The sequence below is a fragment of the Meles meles genome, chromosome 6, assembly GCF_922984935.1.
Source record: "Meles meles chromosome 6, mMelMel3.1 paternal haplotype, whole genome shotgun sequence".
NCBI classification, from domain to species: domain Eukaryota; kingdom Metazoa; phylum Chordata; class Mammalia; order Carnivora; family Mustelidae; genus Meles; species Meles meles.
The window spans coordinates 87,794,013-87,815,381 of NC_060071.1; positions in this window are offsets into that span (position 1 = coordinate 87,794,013).

A 21,369-nucleotide genomic window follows, 5' to 3' on the forward strand; every position below is an offset into this window, starting at 1 on the left:
AACAAATGGCTATTGAATTGAATTAAGAATTTAAGTGCCAAAAAAATTCATGTCACGAGAAGATGTGCACAAAATTATGTCATATAATAAAAGGACATCAAACTGTATCATCTAACCTCAATTTCTAAAGAAACAAAAGATTTATATATTCACACACACATATATAAAAAATGAAATAACCAAGTTGTATGGAGTTGAGTAGTTTTGTTTTATGGGGGGTTTTTGTTAGTGTTATTGTTTTGGTTTTTTGGTCTATGTATTATCCAAATTCTCTATTATAAAGATACAGTTTCCCCCCAAAAGAACACTCTTTAATTTTTTAATTTTTTTCCTTTTAGGAGACATATCTAAAAAATGTCTCTACACAAGCAGAGAGACTCAATTATCATACAGTTTCACTTAATTGTAGAGCCTAAGGAATAACATGGAGGACAGTGGTAGAAGGAGAGGAGAAGGGAGTTGGGGGAAATCGGAGAGGGAGACAAACCATGAGAGACTGTGGACTCTGAGAAACAGACTGAGGGTTTTGGAGAGGAGGGGGGTGAAGGGGTGGGTGAGTCCTGGGTATTAAGGAGGGCACTTATTGCATGGAGCCCTGCGTGTGGTGCATAAACAATGAATCTTGGAACACTGAAAAGATAAAATTAAATAAAATAAAAAAAATTTTTAAATGTCTACAGCCAACATCAAAGATATTACTGCCTTTGTTTTCTTCTAGGAATTTTATGGTTTCAGATACCACATTTTATTCTTTGGAGAAAAATTCTTTATTTCCTCAAAGATTATTTATCTTGAGAGCGAGAGAAGGAGCACAAGTGAGGGGAGGGGCAGAGGGAAAGAATGTCAAGCTGACCCCCCCTGGGCCGGTAACCTAATGCTGGGCTGGATCTCATGACCATGAGGTCATGACTTGAGCCAAAATCAAGAGTCAGAGCTTAACTGACTGAGCCACCCAGCTACCCCTGAAGAAAACACTTTAAAAAAATTTATTTTGGGGGCACCTGGATGGCTCAGTGAGTTAAGCCTCTGCTTTTGGCTCAGGTCATGACCTAAGGATCCTGGGATCAAGCCCTGCATCAGGCTCTCTGCTCAGCAGGGAGTTTGCTTCCCCCTCTCTATCTGCCTGCCTCTCTGCCTACTTGTGATTTCTCTACCAAATAAATAAATAAAATCTTTAAAAAAACATTATTTTTAATTTTAAGTAAACTCTACACCACATGCAGGGTTCAAACTCACAAGCCTGAGATCAAGAGTCACATATTCTACCAACTGAGCAGGACAAGCTCCCCAGAATAAAACGCTTTTTTAAAAGACGAGAATATTAAGGTCTGATGCATTCGGATGATAGGATAGGTCTTTTCAGGAGTGGGTGATAGTCTAAACATAGACCTGAGAGTCTGAAAAGGTCTCAGGCTGGAAAAAAATTGAAGAAACCATCCTTCATGTTCACTGTAGCCACCTTCCTAGTGATGGTAGAACATTCTGTGCTGGTGAGTAAGTTGGTTTACAAGAAAGGACAGAAGTACTCTTCCTTCAGAAAGGAGAACAGGTTGGTGGTTAATCACACAGAAATACAAACCTCCCGAAACCTGAAGAAATATTCCTCTCCAAAACAACTATAGCATTAAGTTTCTTTCTTGACATTAATGTTTCCACTTGGCGTTGCCACTTGGCATCAACTCATGGAAAGACAGGAGGACTGAAAGTGACATCGAAAGATATAAATTCAGGACCTGGCTGTACTACTTACTAGTTCAGGGACATTGAGCAAGTCATAAGTCCTTTTCAAATCTCACTTTACTTGCCATTCAAAGAACGTTGTACAATATGAATAATAAAAGGGAAAATAAGGAAAAAATTGGAACCAAGAAAAGGCAAGTAGAACAAAAAGCTCCTTTTAAGAGCTGATAGTGCTTCTGTTTTAGAACATCAATTTAATTCTGTATCCTGCAATCCATTTTTGTTGCTATCCAGCCTCCAAGCAACCTTTCTATTAGCCCACTGCTCTCCCCTTTGGAGACTGTGCCATTAATCCTAAGAGCGGCTATCCCTCCCGGTATGGCCATTAAAGGAACTAGCTTCCCAAACTAAAGCCTGGACGATCAGAAGGTTCTCTCAGGACTTGAATCTTTTTTGTTTTAAATCATATTCTTTTCTTTTAATTAACATATAATGTAATATTAGCCCCAGGGGTACAGGTCTGTGAATCGCCAGGTTTACACACTTCACAGCACTCACCATAGCACATACCCTCCCCAGTGTCCATAACCAACCACCCTTTCCCTATCCCCCTCTCCCCGGCAACCCTCAGTTTGTTTTGTGAGATGAAGAGTCTCTTATGATTTATCAGGACTTGAATCTTAAGTGAGTGACCCAATATCAAAGAGACAGTTGGACATCTTACTCACCTTGGTCCAACAGCATGAGACCCAGTTTCTGTGGCCTCACTTCCCAGAGTGTCTTTCATACGTATTTTCCAAACGTGGTCTCTGAACATTCCATCTATTTGGGGAACTCCCCTCTGATTGTGTGACATTCCTAAAGTGACAAGCAAAGGGAAGTCTGAAAAGGATAAATGACGTGTCCAATGCCCCTGAGCAAGTCAGTGATATAGCAGGGTCCTGAATGTATATCTTTTGATTTAAATATCCTTTCAACGAATTCCTCTTTTCTGCCTCAGACAGCTAGAATTGATTACTGTGATTTGCAACCTAGAACCCCAGCTTATTCACAGGGTAGAAATAGAAACATGATAAGTTACAAAATTCTCACATCAAAAAAGAGGATATAGACCATTTTCTCACAAGACACAAGGTTTTCTTGGTACTAAATTCAAAAAGCAATTTCTCAAGGGGGGACTCATATGGGAGATGGCAAGCAGTAATATAATAGATTATGTACCTATGATGACCAGATGCTTTTTGAGAGCCAAGCACTTGGTGTTTTATATCTTGTTTACCTACAGCACCTTGTTTGTAATGACACCCAGGATATTTCTGCTGAATAAAGGAATAAATGAATGAGGTAACTTTTTTAGAAACTTTTCTCAGCTGGCATTCTCAATTGGTCTTTTATCACCTTTGTCTAGGAGATACACAAAGCTTTCATAAAAACACCAGCCTTTTCTTCCTTGATTCCCACATATACCTACCAGCATTTGCATTCCCTGCATGATCATCCACATGGTGGGCACTTCCCTTGTCTCCCAATTCTTCATTATTCCTCTTCTGTCCCTTCCAGTCACCTAGTTCAAAGCCAAATGTGGAAGCTAACCTGAGATGGAGGCCATGGAGCTCAGCTCTGATGACTAGACAGACAGCATCCTGGAGGTACGGGGCAAGAAAAGCCAATGGGCTGGGATGCCTGGATGGCTCAGTCAGTTGAGCGACTCTTGATTTCATCTCAGGTCATGAGCTCAGGGTCCTGAGATTGAGCCCCGCATCAGGCATGGAGCCTGCTTGAGATTCTATCTCTTCCACTTCCTCAGTCCCTCCCCACCCCTGGCACACATTTGCTTCCTTTCTCTCTATGAAAAGAAGAAGAAGAAGAAGAAGAAGAAGAAGAAGAAGAAGAAGAAGAAGAAGAAGAAGAAAGAGGAGGAGGAGGGGGAGGGGGAGGAAGAGGAGGAGAAGGAAGGAAGGAGAGGAGGAGGGAAGGGGGGAGGGGAAGTGGGGAGGGGGAGGGGAAGGGGAAGGAGAGGGGAAGGAGGGGGGAGGGGGAAGAGGGGGAGAAGGGGAGGGGAGGAGGAGGAGAAAGAAAAAGAAGAGCCAATGGGCAGGAGTAGGCAAAGCAAGTCTGTTGCCTCAGGCCAGGAACCCTTTCTCTACATCTCTGGCTGGTTTGATAATGAGAAGGAACATGATTTTGAATGCCCCCCAGATAACTTCATGGCATTAAAATAAGTAGCCAAATCTAAGGTACTGAAGACTGCAAAGTATTACTCAGGGGGCAGTGTGAGCCCCATCTGCAAGACACCAGGCCCGGCTGTCATCCTCCTAAGATCTTGCCTTTTATCCAACACGATTATTTAAAGACACTTTCACCTTCTATACTGAGTCATGTTGAGAATACAGTACTCATTTTCTTAAACTGTAGAGATTGTGCATCTTAAAAACTGAACCAATAATCCAATAATATCTTCCAGAAGAGTGTTTTTTCTCAGGATTGCTGGGCAGTGACCATGAACTGGTAACTTCTATTCACCTTAGATCGACCATTGCCTGGACTTCCTGGCAGACATTAGATTCCTGTTTTAAGTTGTGTTTTCTCAGACACCAGGAAACTCCAGAGGATAGAAACAGCACCCTGGAAGTAAAATGTCTTGCACCCTCCTGCACTGTTTCCTAAGCATGCTATGTGCAATTAGAGAGGACAACTTGCTCAAATATAAGGAACATGGTGTCCTAACAGGACTGTGACCTGCCCCACCACAGCCCTGTTTTGCATTGAGAAATGCGAAGAAGCAACTCCTCCTCGTGCCTGAAGCCAGTCCCCATAATAGAGTCAAGTTGTTTCTATCACACCTGATGCAAGGCATCTAGTTACTGAGAGTAGTAAGAGAAGCAATAGAAGCAACTCAGGTTGGTAGGATCCACATTTCACCATCTCCTTACTATCAGGTAATGTAAAAATAGGTTCCAACAGCATCAGGAAAGCAGAATATTGCAGAACGTCTGAATTAAAGCCCATTAGCTCATTAGCATTCTCATGGATGGCTGGGCAAGTTCCTTCCCCGTTCCCATGGCAAGGGACTCACTGCCATTGCTTGAGTCTTGCTCAACAAGTCAAGGTAGTTCTCTTTAGAGAAGTTACTGCAAATAGGGAGGTGGCAAACCAGAGGTAAGGCCACCAGTGGCTTTCACTGGAGCCTTGAGGACTTACTCCTATGCTTTTCCTATGAAGCACTTATTTAAACTGAAATTTACATGTTCAGCTTCAGTCCAAGAACTGCCTGAGCCCAGACTGTTTTAAGCATGTAATAATGAAAACTGGAACTACTTTTTTTCCAGTGTCTCTCAATTTCCCAGGAAAGGAGAAAATATACTCTTGCTTGGTGGCCTGAGGATGCAAATTTACCTACTCGGCCCCCAAAGCTATTACGTTCACATATTCCAGGCATCCAACACTCTCAGTAATAGTTTTCAGAAAGCAAAGCTTTAAACAAGGAGGGGGATAAAGAACTCGCCTGCACGCATGGCAATTTTATAAATGTTGAGGTAGGTTAGCTCTCAGGTGCCTGGGGAGATCGGTAAACGTGGGCCAACGCTCAACAATCATGTAGCTGTGGTGTTTCTGTTCAAGCCGGAAGATGACAGATGTCCCCAGGCAGCGTTTACGCAGTCGCTCCAATTTCTTCCCACAAAGGAATCACATTGAAATGGCAAAATGGCATTTTAAGTGCATTGTTTGACAGGGCTGGGGGAGATGGAGTGGGAGCGGAAAGTGGGAAGGAAGAAGGAACAGAATTACACATCTGAACACCAAGTCAGGAAGCACTGTCATCCCGGCCACTTTACCGCTCGCCCAAACACGTCACCATAATAACCACTCAGGGAGCCAGAACAAAAGACAAGCCAAAAAGTGGTGTCCAGAGAGAATCTTGACCTGAAATAGGTCACATGAGAATCTACTTCTTTAAGAGCTTCCTCAGGCTACTGCCATCTTCAAAGGACATCAGCATTATTGTCACAGTCCTAAAATCAATCCGCAACAAGCACTTGAAGCTCTCCTGGGGATGAGAAGGGTGTGATTTGCTTGTCCTTTCCTATTGACCAAGTTTTGATTTTCTAAAACACTCTCCTACCTTGAAGGTGGATGGCACCAAGTGGCCCAGTTATAATTCTTTTTGATTCAGAGCGCCTCTCTGATATAGAAGGAGTCATAACGTCCTGCTCAAAGGGCAAAATGGGGAAGTGTGGCTGGGATGGCCAACAGGACTATGGCCTAGAAGTTGTGGGGCAAGAAGGGTACAGTCTCTCTCTCAATGCCCCTTTTCTGTCCCCTACTCTGTGTCCACAACATCCTCAAAGTTCCATGGAAGTCACTGCAGCTCTTCCCCAAAACCGACACTTTCAATACCAAGATTCCCAAATCATACTAAGGAATATGCTGTGGAACCAATGTTCTAGGTCTTTGCATCTTGGATTGCATATTTCCCAAAATAAGCATTTAAACAGTATGGGTGGTCCCCACACTTTCATTAAGTCCCGTCATTCTCACTCTCTAGCTGTGAGTGGGTATCATTATACCCAATCAAAACACCATGGAACTGAAGCTGGGAGAGGTTCACTGTTTTAGCTAAGGTCACACACAAGGTAGGGCAGAGCTGGGCTGAATCCCAGCCTTCTGACCCTTTCTATCATGTCATGCTTGTCTCTCGAATTTGTAACAGAATGCTCCAATCTAGGAACAGTGGAAGTGCAATAATGATCCCATTCCCTTGCAGGATTTCCATCTAAATCAAGGAAGGAAAACTCAAAAGCCTTCAGGGGCCCTATCCTGAGGAGCCTGGAGAACTACAGAGCACCAGCGCCATTTAAGGAGGCAGTTGCTACCAGTTCCAGCTCAAAGTTGCCATAAGAGCCAGGGATTTGGTGTTACCAGGGATTCTAATGTTCAAGGGAATCAAGCACTCTGAGAGTGTGTTTGCGTGTGTGTAAGAGAAAGAAATCACCTTGTTTTTTAATGTGGGCAATTAACACACACATTTTAAATGGCTGTGTGGACCAAACAAACATGTCTTTTGGATCAGTCTGGTCCCTGGACTGCTAATTTCAGGGGATGGGCAGATGTAATGCAAGTCAGTTCATCCTGGCTTGGGCCAGTTATTTCTCTAACAGAGAACTCCAGCCCCACTTTCGAGGTCCTGCAAACTCCCCTCCATGTTTGATGAGGTGGTCTGTTTCTGAAGCTTCTCCTCCCTGCTCATTGCAAGTCACCTTCTCCCAAGGGAGGCCCCCCAGCGCAAAGAAGTCTGGTCCTTTGATCCAGACACCTGGCTCACTGCGGTCACATGACCTGGCTGAGTCTTGGTCCCCTCTGCGGAAGATCTATGATTTCAACATTCATTGGAGCAATGTCTTTTGTAGCCTTTACAGTGTCATGCAAATGAAAGGTAGTGACCACGAGTGAATTTCATTCCTATCAGGATTCAGGTGACCCCACAGGAAGCTTTCCCCCACCCTCCCGAACTGCTTAACACTCAGGATATATGTCATTCACCGCACCATTAACCACAACCCACCTTGTGGTATCTGGTGTTTCTATTGACTCTCTTGTTTTCAACTCTTCACACTAAAGATTTTTTTTTTAAAGATTTTTTATTTATTTATTTGACAGAAAGATCACAAGTAGGCAGAGAGGCAGGCAGAGAGAGAGGGGGAAGCAGGCTCCCCAACGAGCAGAGAGCCCGATGCGGGGCTCGATCCCAGGACCCTGAGATCATGACCTGAGCCGAAGGCAGAGGCTTAGCCCACTGAGCCATCCAGGCGCCCCCACACTAAAGATTTTTATTGCCCCAGGTAGACTGCAAGCTCCAGAAGGCAGAGATCAGCCCGAATATTTGCCAGTGTCCACATTAGCACCTACTATTGTGATCATCACCAAAATATGCTGATAACATTAAGTAAACACACTGCAGACTCTTAGATGGTCTGTGTTCACTTTTTCCTCCTTTCTGATCTCAGAGAGGGGACTGGGTCTATTGGAGATTAGACTGAGGGGTGACTTAGAGAGAAACCATGACAAGGTGGACATGGAGGAAACAAAGAAGAAAAGTTCTCATCCTGGGCCTCTGACTGATACTGAGAAGTGACCTCAGGAGACCTAGCCAAAGGTGAGGGAGACAGAGAAGTGAAATGGGAATTCTGGATCCAATAAGGACAGGATAGAATGTCCTGTGTTTCTTCTCTATCCTATCCTTTCCTCCCACTATTCTTTCATGGAAAGCAAAGAAACAAAAACCAAAACCACAGAAAACCCAACCCCAAAACACAAACAAGAGGGTGAAAGAAGGAATTCCAGCTAGAGGTAATCTCAGGCAGAGGAGAAGGTGAAGACCACCACTGAGCTGTGACCTTGCCCTTCTGATGCTCCCTGCTTGCTACCCTGACCCTCCTTGGTGTCTCAGTGACTGGCAACCCTGTTACCCTCATTCCTGGGACCTACATCTTCTAGCATGCAGATGAAAGAGCTCTGGTGTGATGATACAATGCCCAGTGTGATGTGGGAAAGAGAAGATCAGCAACACACCCATGACTATGATGATACCCTTGGACAAGTGCCAGTTAGAAGCATCTTCACACAAACGCTGTGACTACAACTTCAGATTACGCACCAGATAGAATTGGCTCTGCTTCCTGTTTTAAATTCACGATCTGGATAATTACTAGGGCTCATTAAGTTCTTCCTTGTTGGCTAGAGTCTTGGGCTTTCCCAACTGTATTTCAGTTTTACCGATACTATGAAAAAAAAATCTGATGAACCTGAGTCTTTCTAGTGGCTCAGCCATTCTTTCCCAACCTCAGGTTTGAGAATTGTTGAGTCAAACATTGACTGCATTGTGTACACCTCTTCCCCCATCTTCCCAGTCAGCAACAGCTCAGTTCCTTGTACACCTTTCCTCTCTTCTCTCTCTTATACACATCTATAGTAGAAGGTTTTGATTTAGGAATCTATAATAGAAAGTGTGTTATTTTACTTGTATTTTACTGTGACCTAATACTGATCGGAAAACACTTGTCTCGTGTACAATAGAGGCAAATATTGCTTAACTGACTCTCCTTTTACAGTATAAATAGATAGAAGATAGATAGATAAAAATAAATACAGGGTGCTCAGAGAGTAAAGGGCTTATTCAAGCTTACATTAGCTTGAGCCCCAGGATTAAACCCAAGTCTCCCAAATTCCAAGACATTCCTCTTCCCAATGTGCTACACTGGACCCTTGCAAAGTACCATCACATCCACCTTGATGCCACTCAAGGGAGACAATCCCAGCTGCACTTCCAGAAGGAAACATGAACAGGGCTCCTAATCCTCAGAAGTTATTCTGCCCTTGCTTGCTCCGACTGCTCTGAGAATGTCCACCCATCCATCCTTGGCCATTGTCTCCTTGCTGTGGGCCCACAGCGGGACACTGTACAAAGGAGAGGAAGTGTTAGCTATAGCTCTGTAGAGGGCAACTGAGTATCAACAGGAGGTTCATTCCCCACAAGAAAAGCAGAACCTCAGGGAGCTGGTCAGGGATCTCTTTTTCTCATCTTTTACACAATACCTCTCCTCTCCCATTTCAGTTGCCTTCTGAGCTTTCAGTTTTTGTTTTGTTTTGTCTTTTAAGATTTTATTTATTTGTTTGACAGGGGGGGGAGCGCACAAGTGGGGGAGAAGGAGAAGCAGGCTCCCCGCTAAGCAGGGAGTCCAATGGGGCTCAATCCCAGGACTCTGGGATCATGACCTGAGCCGAAGGCAGATGCTTAACTGACTGAGTCACCCAGGTGCCCCAGTCTTTCAGCTCTTTACTGTTATTTTCTTTTAAATACATTTTCTCCAATATTTGTACTTGTCATTTTTATAATTTTGATTTTTATCTTTTTATTTCTCATTTTCTATTTTCAATCTTGAATCGCTTTCAGTATTTTCACTTTCCAGTTCATGGAGTATTTGTATTTTGTCTCGGACTTTATCTTCTTTGCTTTTTATGTTTTTAACCTTTTACCTAATTGATTTTTAACCTATCTCCTATTTTAAACCTTATCCATTTTGTCTTGTTATTTTAAAAAGCTTAACCTCTTACTTTTATTGGACTTGTGAGCTTATTTTTAACTGCTTGTTTACTCTTTTTTTCTTTTTCATTCGATTTTCTTTTTATTTTAATGGCTTCCTAAGTTTCCACTCTTCTGCCATGTAAAAGGTTTTCATTGGCTTTAGCATTATTCAGCAAGTAGTGCAAGAGGCGAGAACTCACACCATGAAAGATTTCAAATGCCTTTTCCCTTTGGCTTTCTACACCACCTCCTGACTTTTCCTTAAATTAACCTAATTTTAAGGATGGCTTTTAAAATGAAGGTGTTGTGAAGGAAGTTAGAAATATGGAAAGGGAAGCCTAGAATAAAGCCCATGATCCTGGGGTGGAACCAGAGGTATTAGTACAAACTCATGGCATGAATGTGTACATGTGTGTATTCTATATGTATTTACTTAGATACACACACATATATAAAATATAGCATATATGTATATACATACATAGTCACACAAATGTATGTATTTCATAGCTCTATCTGCTGACGAAGCAATAAAACCCCAGTAACGATGAGCCTATCTATGGCCCAGAGCTGGGTTTCTAAACACCATTCTCCATTAAAAAGAACCAGGACTCCTTGGAGAAATGACTGCTTCTAGGGCTGAGGCAAGGAAAATACAAGATAAACCTGAAATATCTTGCTGTGTCCAAAAGAAAGCTTGAATAATGATGCAGATGTATCAAAAGAACAGTGGACCCAGTTGGGAGGATTTCCCCCTGGCCAAATCTGGGATATTTTGACTATCAAAATGAATAATGATAGTAATAAATTATAAGCCACTGAATAAAAGAACCCATGAATCCTTATAGGAACAAATAAATACATACATACATGATGGAAAGTTCTTCCTTACAGCAGAATGCCAACTAATGAATGTAGACAGAATGATGGAGGTAGAAAATCACCATTTTGAAGCTATCATAATAATAACTGATTCAGGCAAGAACCAATTATATATATATAATTATTCACATACATATGTAATTAATGCATACATATTTTATATAATATATAAAAATAATTTTTACATATATATATGTAAAAGTTTGAGATGAATAGGATATACATATAGCCTCAAAATATCTCTTTACAAGTCACTTTCTAATTTCAAAGGGAAAAAATATTAATTTTACAGTGGAGAAATCTGGAAGATAGCAATTTCAACCATATGTCTTCTGCCATGATGCTCTGTGAAGAAGAATACAATATCATTTCTTTAACTTTCCTACTGAAAATATATAATCTGAATCTAATCATAGGTAATATCAACTAAACTCAAATTGAAGGTCTTTCTCTAAAATAAGTGACTGTACTCTTCTAAATACGTCAAGGTCATTTATGACAAATAAAGAGTAAAGAACTGTTCCAGATTAAAAGAGACTGAAAAGACATGGTAACTCAATGCAATGTGTGATTCCAGTTTGGATTTGGGCAAGGTGGGGTGCGTATAGCTATAAAGGACACTACTGGGACAATTGACAAATTTCAACACAGACTATCAATGAGATAATAATAGTGTATGAATGTTGGGGCACCTGTGTGGCTCAGTCAGTTGGGCATCTGCCTTGGGCTTGGGTCATGGTTCCAGGGCCTTGGGATTGGAATCGAGCCCTAGATCAGGCTCTCTGCTCAGCGGAGAGTCAACTTCTTCCTCTCCCTCTGCCTGCCCATCCCCTTTCTTGTTCTCTCTCTCTCTCTCTGTCAAATAGATAAATAAAATCTTTTAAAAAATGTATAAATGTTAAATGTTTTGATTTTGATGACTCTATAATTATATAAAAGAATTACTTTGTTCTTAGGAAGTCACACTGAAGTATCTGAGGATAAAAGTCTATACTAACCAAAGCTGCGATATTTGGGACATCAAAATAATGATAGTAATGAATTACAATCCAGTGAATAGAAAGAGGAATCCATGACTCCATATAAATATAAACAAATACATAAAAGGAAGAGAATAGCTCTTTCTTACAGTAGAATTCCCTCAAATAGCTCAGAAAGAATATATGTGAGTAAAAGTACACACACAAGTGACAAAGCAAATGGGGAAAATTATAACAACTGGTGAATCTCAGGCAAGGAAAGTTTGAATGCAGTGGGCCAGTACCAGGTACTCAGATGGAGAAGAAGGTCGGCTGAAGATGGGGAGGAGCAAGGTGGCACTTCACTTCACTCTACTCTTGTGGAAGGAAGACAATGAAGAATTCTTTTCTGGGCTCCACTCTCAGTCATCATCTAATATATTTCTCTCCAGGTTGTTCCATATCCCTCCTCAGCAAAGTCACAGCAAAAGTCAAACTCTTGTAAAGTACATTGCCTTTCTTCTTTTCTTTCTTCTTATCTTTTTTTTTTTTTAAGAGAGAGAGAGTGAGAGAGAGAAAACAAGCTGCAGGAAGGGGACAGAGGGAAGAGAGAGAGAATCTTAAGCTGAGCATGGAGCCTGATTCGGGCTCGATCTCACAACCCTGAGATCATCACCTGTGTCAAAATCAAGAGTTGGACACTTAACCAACTGAGTCACCCAGGCGCTCCTGAATTGTCTTTCTCTATGAGATATTGCTAGCCAGAATGGGGACTATCTCAACTGTTTAAAAAAACATCATCAATCATGCCTCCTTTGGCCAGCTGCAACACAGGTCCTCACAGGAAATCAGAAAGGCCTCTTTCAGTCCAGATCACAGGCCAGTGTAATCCTTGGACTAAACTTCCCAGTGTAGAAGATGGTGGCTGAGGCAGGCTGTCTCAGATCCACCATCTGGCCTCTTCAAGGCAAAAAAGATGTTATGGAATGGATGAATCCTGAAAGACAAGTCAGTCAAACTTCAGAAATTTGGCTTCAGTGACAATGTAACTTTCTGCTCCACATCCCTTGTTAGATCCTCTTAAAGGAGTCCATTGAGGGTTATTGTACCATCTCTCACAACCAGTTTCAGAAAGTGGTTTTCCTCTCAGTTCTTTCCTCTTTGACTGAAGAATGAGACCTTCAGGCCACCCAAACCCACTGCCAAGAGACCCCATACTCTAGGGAAATTCTTGACTCCATGCATAAAGTACTCAGCACTGAGCCTCACCCTGGTAACTGACCCAGAAAATCTGAAGCGTTCCCTAATTCCAGGAATTGGTTGGGTGCTCCACCTTGGACTGGATGAGCTTGACTTGCAAGATGTGAGAAAGGAAAGGTTACATGAGGAAATAGCTTAACTAGTGATATGCCCTAAGTATTCAGTTGCTTTCCTTTGGGCTCATAAGTTCCCTGGTGTTTACCCCTTCATGAGTAAGAGTCTCTAGAAAGAAAGTAGTGTGGCAAAGGTAAAGAATTGAATGTGTTGGCTTTTTAAAATGGGTTCTAATATCTTGTTGTAAGAAACCTCCATTTTAAGACATTAATCTCTCCACATTAGTGTTTTAAAGTTGGAGGACTGTAGAGAAGAAAAGAGGAACAAGAAATACATAGCCTCAAAATATTGCTCTACACCTAATATTTACTAATTACAAATGGAAAATATAGTAACCTTACAATAGAAACATCTGGAAAATACCAACTCAAACCATGTGCCTCCTGATCGGATGTATGGGAAGAATACAATAACACTTCTGGAATTTCCAAAATGAGTGAGATCTTTTTTCTTCTTACCTCTAGGCTACTTTTGAGCTCCACTGCTCATGTAGCTGGAACCTATTCTTTCCAGTTCTCATTAATTCCTTTGGAAGTTGGACGTCATTTGTCTTGACATCTTGCCCACACTCACCTTACCTATCCCCAAATTTCTCATTGTTTTGCTCTCCATATCATCTTTTTATTATGTTGTTTAAGTCTCAAATTATTCTGTATCTTCCATGGAAGAGCTGGTTGTCTCTAAGACTTGAGACACCAGGATTTGTAGTAGATGCAATGAGATTCTGCCAGGAATCATTTAGTAATGAATGGGTTACTTTCCTGTGGTTTCAGGATGTTCCTTTAGAGACTCACTAAAATTCATTATGAATAGAGTATAGTGATACTAAGCAATAGCTTATTGGAAAAAATTGAAGAAAAATTTTACTACACATCTTCCAAAGTTTATACTAGAGCCAGGTGTTGTTTACTTACTACTACCCTTCAAGTTAGTTTAGAATAGGTGGAAGGAGTCAAATTTCCTAAGTTTTAAGTCTAAGTATAACCATCCTGAAGTCAAGTCTACATTCACACTTTTCTGGGTTGGTTAGAAAATCTGGGGATGAAGAATAAGTTGAGTGTCTTTCAGCTTCTATTAGTGGTCTGTTGCCATCCTATGACCTTTCGAAATTTGGCCTCAATGCCTAGAGAAAGAAATTTCTTTGCTCCCTTCCTTCTGACTGGTTGCTAATAACTTAAAACTTGCCTTACCCACAGTAGGTCTCAACCACATGCAACTTTCTCTTCCAGTACCCATTACAAAATAATTAAAAAGAGCTAGGAACTGCCAGACAGGAAAACCAAAACAAAGTGAAACAAACAAAACTGTAAAACTTACATCATGCTAATCAGAAATACTATCGGGGAGTTTTCAAATTTTAAATATTAAAACATCTTATCACATTATAAAATACTTTATGATTGATCTGTGTGATAAGATCAGAAATTGACCATTAGATGTAGAAATGAAGGCAGATTCTGGAACATTCTTTTTTTTTTTTTAAGATTTTATTTATTTATTTAACAAAGAGAGAGAGAGATCACAAGTAGGCAGAGAGAAGGGGAAGCAGGCTCCCTGCTGAACAGAGAGCCTGATGCAGGGTTTGATCCCAGGACCCTGGGATCATGACCTGAGCCGAAGGCAGAGGCTTTAACCCACTGAGCCACCCAGGTGCCCCAGATTCTGGAAAATTCTTATCAGAGCAATGAATTTGATGAATGAGGTCTTAGAAATCTGGGTTTTGCTCAACTGCTGAGCTTGTTTTCCCTGCTCTGAAAACTCAAGTGACTTTGTAGATGTCAGGCTGCTTTCTTGCTGGATCTAGGTAGTGCTCCTTGTATTGAACAACTGCTTTGTATAAAGAAATTTGACCAGATAAAGTACCCAAAGAGACTTCCTGCCCCCAGAACTGTTAAAGAACCACTTGGAAGAGTACGCTCAGGTTCCTGTTTGTATATCTTTATCAACTCTACAAATATTCTATCACCCAGCTAAAACCATTATGAACTGCATCACAGTTTTTAAAACTATCTCAACTTAAAAAAAAAAAAAAACTATCTCAACTACTATTCCCACGATACAGAATCAGAGTGTTAGCAAAGGTAGTCCCCAAAAGCAAAAGTCCCCCACCACCAAAGGTGGTGGGTGTCCCCTAGGTATAATGTCTCAAGATCAGGGAGACCATTTTCTTGATCATCACTGCCGAAACCCTGAAAACCCACATGGGCAATGACCACCGGAAGGGGCCCACTTTGCAGCAGGACTAACCTAGCCCTAACTGCCAAGAAACTGAGAAGTGAGAAATATCCCCAGGCTTTCCGGTGCTCTCCAGCTTCCCCCCACACCCAATCACACCACTAGCTCCTCCTGTTAGCTGCAGCTGAATGTGATGCTTCTGCAGTGTCCAAAAGCCAACATCACTGAGAACTTGTGTGCTGGATGGACTCAGCTAAAGAGGCTACAAGTTGTGACCTCAGAAAAGCACTCTACAGATAGCAGAATGCCTGTTTCCTTTTTGACGAATTGCAAGTTTAGGTGCAGCAAGCCAATATTATATTCCGGAAAGGTGGCCTTGAGGCATAGTTATTCCACTACTGATCACTGACAAACTCTGTATTAACTTAAGTTAATAAAGTATTAACTTAATTATTAAATTAATAAAGTATTAACCTTATTAACTTAAGTTAATACAGAGTTTGTCAGTGATCAGTAGCACCGGATGCCCCACATGTATACCATTATTGGCTGGGCTGCATACGTGCCCTGTCATGGAATAGAGAAGGAACAACACTCTCACACAGAGATCTTATCCTTTCACCGTTTGGAATATAGGGCCCTGCTGTAAAACTACCGCTATAAAGAAGGGCTAACTTCAAGTCAGTTATTCTAAAATAAAGTCATCATTTTGGGTAGGCATCTCGCTTACATTTGGATTCAGGAGCCAATGAACCTGGATTTGAATCCCACCTCTGCCACTTACTAGTTACATGACTCCTCTGTAAGATGAGGATGATAACAGTATCTGCTTCAGGTGATTGTACTGAAGGTTAACAATGTTAGTTTATGTGAAGTACTTTGAACAATACAGCACAGAGTAAACCCTATGTAAGCAGTAGTAATGATTATTGCTATTTGACTGGAATGCAGTATAGTCAATCATCCAGTATGTTAAGTTAACTCATTTAGGTACCTATACATAGACGTTTCTTAATAACCAATTTATTGCCAAAGTAAGAGTTTGCAATAGCCGATTTCACTTTTCCCCAAACTAAAATTAGTGTAGCCACTGGGCTATTGACCACCCTTTTGACTGTGCACAGCTCCTTACCCAAAACTACTCAAGGGAGAACGACTTGGCCATGTTCTCCTTAAGTACTTCTTGGTCCATGGGAAGGCAAGGTGTCTTCAATTTATGCTCCTCTAGTTTCAAAAATTACCTAACTATATGGCTGTGTTCCAGGTACTACCCACAGAGTATCAACTCACACTCACAGTTCTCAAAATGTATCAGAAACTGAACTGGAAAAACAGTACTTATGAGAGTTTGCCTGAAGGATATCAAACTCCTCAAAATGATTAAATAATAACAGTAGTAATAATAATCCTATAAGGATTTTTATTAGGGTCATTAGGGTCATCGTCCTTTTCATGAAAAGGTATCCTCTCAAAAGGAATTCAAGGAGAAATTTTCTCTCTGGGCTCAGTATCAGAAATGATAATAAAACACTAATGTTCAGTGGGTGCTACTGAGAAATGATTAATTTTCAAAGTTCTCTTTGTGTATTAACTCATTTAATCTGTGAAACAATTCTGTGAGTGCATAATATAATTATCTTTGCTTTAAAGGTGAGAAAACTGAAACACAAAGCAATTAAGTAACTTGCCCAAATTATATAGCTAGTAAGATAGAGAGACAGGATTGAAACTTGGATTCACCTCCAAGGAATAGCCTACAAACCACCACCTTTTACCGCCCCTTGGAAAATTTGCTTTGCTCCTGAACTGCCAGTTTGGTTTTGTCTCATGGATTTTGGTGAATCATGAAATTAATTTTAATTCATTGCTAGGAATTTCACAGCCAAATTCCTAGCCATGCAAGAGATCTTATGGCATAAATTCTGCATCACAACCTAAATTATAACTTTTATCTTTTATTTATTATCACATTTTTTCTTTGTCTCATTATCCTTATCCACTTATGAAAATCATGTGTGCCTGATATCAATACCTGTCAAGAAGAGTAAGGAAAGGAACACTGCCAGCCAGTCTTAGTCATGAGTGTAAAAATATTAAAAACATTAACAATCTCACTTAACCATGTATAAAAAAAATCATAATCAGATTGGATTTACCTCAGCAATGCAAGGATGATTTATCATTAGAAATGCATGAATAATAAAATTCATCATATTAACAAATTAAATGAGAAAAACAATAAAAACACCTGAATTCATGCAGGTAAAAAAGTATATAATGAAATACAGCTTCCATACGTAATAAAAAATTTTAACAAACTTGGAATCAAAGAGAAGTGTCTTCCGGTCTATTAATAAAAAATTTTATAAGATAAGCCTACAGCAAACAACATATTATCCATGAAACATTTAAAATATTCCCTGTGAGATCAGGACCATGACAAGGGTTCCCATTATCTCTCTTTGTATTCAACACTGCACCGTGCCTAGTCAACAGAGAAAGGAGAGATAAAGAAGGAATAAAACAACCATTGTTTAGTGATGATATGACTGCATATGCAGAAAATAAGAACTCAACAGGTAAATTACCAGAATTAATAAGAACCAGTATGCAAAACTCAAACGTATTCTACATATCAACAAAAACAAATACAAATAAAAATTTAAAGAGATACCATTCTCCTGCACTGTATGTTAACTAACTGGAATTTAAATAAAAACTTGAAAAAGAAAAAAAAAAGAGGGAAGAGAAAGAAAAACAGAGATACTATTTTCAATAGCATTTTAAAGAGATCTTTATGGAAATAACTATAAATCCTAGCAAAAGACATTTTTTAAAAACTAAATAAAAGTAGAAATATATCAAGTTCATGGATTGAAAAACAATAATTTAAAGACGTCAGTTTTTCCCAGTTGAGGTCATAGCAGTCAAAATCCCAACCTTTTGCTTATTTGTTTGTGGAACTTCACAAGTGGGCTCTAAAATTTATACATGCATATATATATATATATATATACCCTCAAGCCAAAAAGAGACAAAATCCTACTGATAAAAGACCTGGTGAAGTAAATTGTTCTACCAGATATTAAGACCTTTTATAAACTATAGACTTTGAAACAGTATAATATTTGTGTGGGAATGGACAAACAAGTGGATGGAATGAAATAATGAATCCAAAAATGATCCCATACACATAAGGATGTTTGATATCTGACACAGTTGATCCTGTAAATTAAGAAAAAACAGACTTGGGGCACCTGGGTGGCTCAGTGAGTTAAAGCCTTTGCCTTCCGCTCAGGTCATGATCCCAGGGTCCTGGGATCCAGCCCCACATCGGGGTCTCTGCTCCGCGGGGAACCTGCTTCCTCCTCTCTCTCTGCCTGCCTCTTTGCCTGCCTCTCTGCCTACTTATGACCTCTGTCTGTCAAATAAATAAACTCTTTTAAAAAGAGAGAGAGAGAGAGAAGAAAAAACAGACTTTTTTGGTAAATGGTGTTAGGGCAATTATCCAAATGGAAAAATGGAAAATTTGGACTTCTACCACACACAAATATCAATTCTACCACACACAAATCAATATCAAGTCCCAAAAGCAAATAGTTAAATATAAAAATTTTAGGTGAAAATTTAGGAGAACATCTTAATTACCCATGGATAGAAAAGGAGTTTGTAAATAAGACCAGGCACAATCCATAAAGCAAAACTCAAAAAATTTGACTGCATCAAAATTAAGAACTTCTATTTACAAATGATTCCATAATAAAGGAGAAAAGACATCAGGAGATCAGAGAAAATGTGGGTAATTCATATAAGCCACAGAGGGATCATAACCAGAATACTTAAATAACTCCGATGAATCCATTTTTCAAAAGGCAAACAACTCAGAAAAGAGCTTTGAGCAGTTACCATCACAAGAGAAAGCCTGAATGACCAGTCAACATAGGAAAGGATGCTCAGTTTCATTAGGAATCAAGGAAATACAAATGAAACCACAGCGAATTACAATTTCCTAGCCACAAGATTGACAAAAATGTAAAATTTCACATAACATGCATTGGTGAGGACGGGGAGCACATGGAGGCACAGAAGTAGTTTCACTGGTGGGGAAAATTAAAGCACAAGGTCAGCAAAACGTGGATGGTTCACCATTAGTTCGACCTTCCACCAAGCGGGAAGGGTCAGGGCACTGCCAGGCGAAGCCGGGAGCTCTCTGCTCCAGAGGCAGGAGCCCATGAGAATGGCCTTGCTAGTGGGTAGTATGCATGGTACGGGTGGGATTTGATCCATTCAGAGAGTCATCTGGCAACACCACTGCTAGCATCCCATGACCTTGTGGGAAATTGGGTGGGGGCACAGGCCCTTCTGAATTAAATGGGAGCTCCTCAGGCCAGCCCACTGGGTGCTGAGCAACGGGAACTCCCAGGAGCATTTATCAGACAATCGCACTTGTCTCTTCTCAACTAGTAAAGCTGACCATGTACACCATGGGCCAGTAATCTCACTGCTAAAAGTGCATGCCCTAGGGAGTTTCTTATACCTGCATAATATTGTATGTGCGCAGTAATATTAATAGCTGCGTCGCTTATAAGAACAGAAACTGGAAACAACCCAAATATCTTTAGTAGTAGCCTGCATAAATGAACTCTGGTATATTCAAATGCCGGAATACTATAGAACAGAGAAAGTAAATGAAATTCAGTTATTTGCACCAATTATTTTTTATTTGAGAGAAAGAGACCATGAGCGGGAGGAGGGGCAGAAGGTAAGAGAGAGGGGAAGCTGACTCCTCACTGAGCTGGGAGCCCCAAAACTGGGCTGGATCTCACAACCCTGAGATCATGACCTGACCGGTATCCAAGAGTCGCAGGTTTAACTGATGAGCCACCTTTAGTGAGATAATATTTAGAATAAGAATTCAATCATAGAACTCAAAAAAGGCAAAACAAAAATCATATGTTATTTAGGGATATACTTGTAAATGGTAAAATTGCTGTTGAGGGCCTAAAGGGAGCTGTCGAGGGCCCAAAGTTCTAAAACACTATTTAGAAGTGTTTGCTTCATTATTATTATTCTTTCCCCAGTACATATAATTTCTTAGACTCTTCCATTAATTAAGATATTTCATGATTTAAAAAAAAAAAAAAAAGACAGAGAGAAGAAATTACAAGTACACGAAAAACAAGGAGAAACCTTTGAGCCAGACTTCAATTACTGTCCTTGAGATAAATTTCCAGGAATATTATTGCAAAGTCAAAAGGCAGAGACCCTCTTGGAGGGTCAGCACGTATCCACACTTCAGCAGAACCCCTTATTTTACGTTATTCTTTTCTTCTGATCCTTTCCTCTTCTGAACCAAGGTGAAGCCTCAAGGAACCAATAAGAAGGTGAGGAGGTGAGACTAGACGCGGGAACAGAGCCCCGTGATGCCTGTGTGGGGCTTTTCCCCAGCAGAGACACAGCTTAGGGTCCCACGCAGGAGACATGCAAATGTGGGGTGGGGGAAGCATCCCAGGATTGAGGCTCTGGAGCCCTTATGAACCCACACAAAGAACCAAGAAGTCTTTACCCGTCAGCCTATGAGTATTGGGCGGCCCTGCCTGTCCCCAGCTGGAGGCCTTCTCCGGCCACCTATTCTCAGCTTGCCCATCCGCCTGAAACTTCCTGCAGCCTCGCCGGATGTGTGCACGCGATTCAGGATTGGCTCCTCTTGCCGGAAGTGCCATGACTTCAAAACCACCGCTAACTATCAGCAAGAAGTCTGACATAAACATTCTAAGACATCCTTCCATTTTTCAGAGGTTTTGCAAGGTATGGAAAGAAACAGTGTAGAATAAATACCCCGCAGCCCTCTTGTCTTCTGCCTAGTGCGGGCCCGGGGACACGCCCACCGCACCCTCCACTCCTAGCTAGCCGAGCCTTTCCCCAACAGAGGGGGAAACTCGTCTCAAGCCCGTCTCCCTCTTTCCCCATTTCATTGTATCCATGCACCTTTTATTCTCAGCACCAGCATGGCGACTGAACCCTACTGCTGGCAGAAGCCACCCAGGAAAACTCCTGGCACCCTACTGTCTTTACCCAAAGGAAGACAGGGGTTTTGATTGTCAACGAAACCTGTCAAAAGCCACAGAGAGGGCAGGAAGAGGCAGAATCATTAGTCCTCTGAATCCCATGCCTACTGCCGAGGCAGGAAAGTTGCGGTAACAGCTGTATTGTACA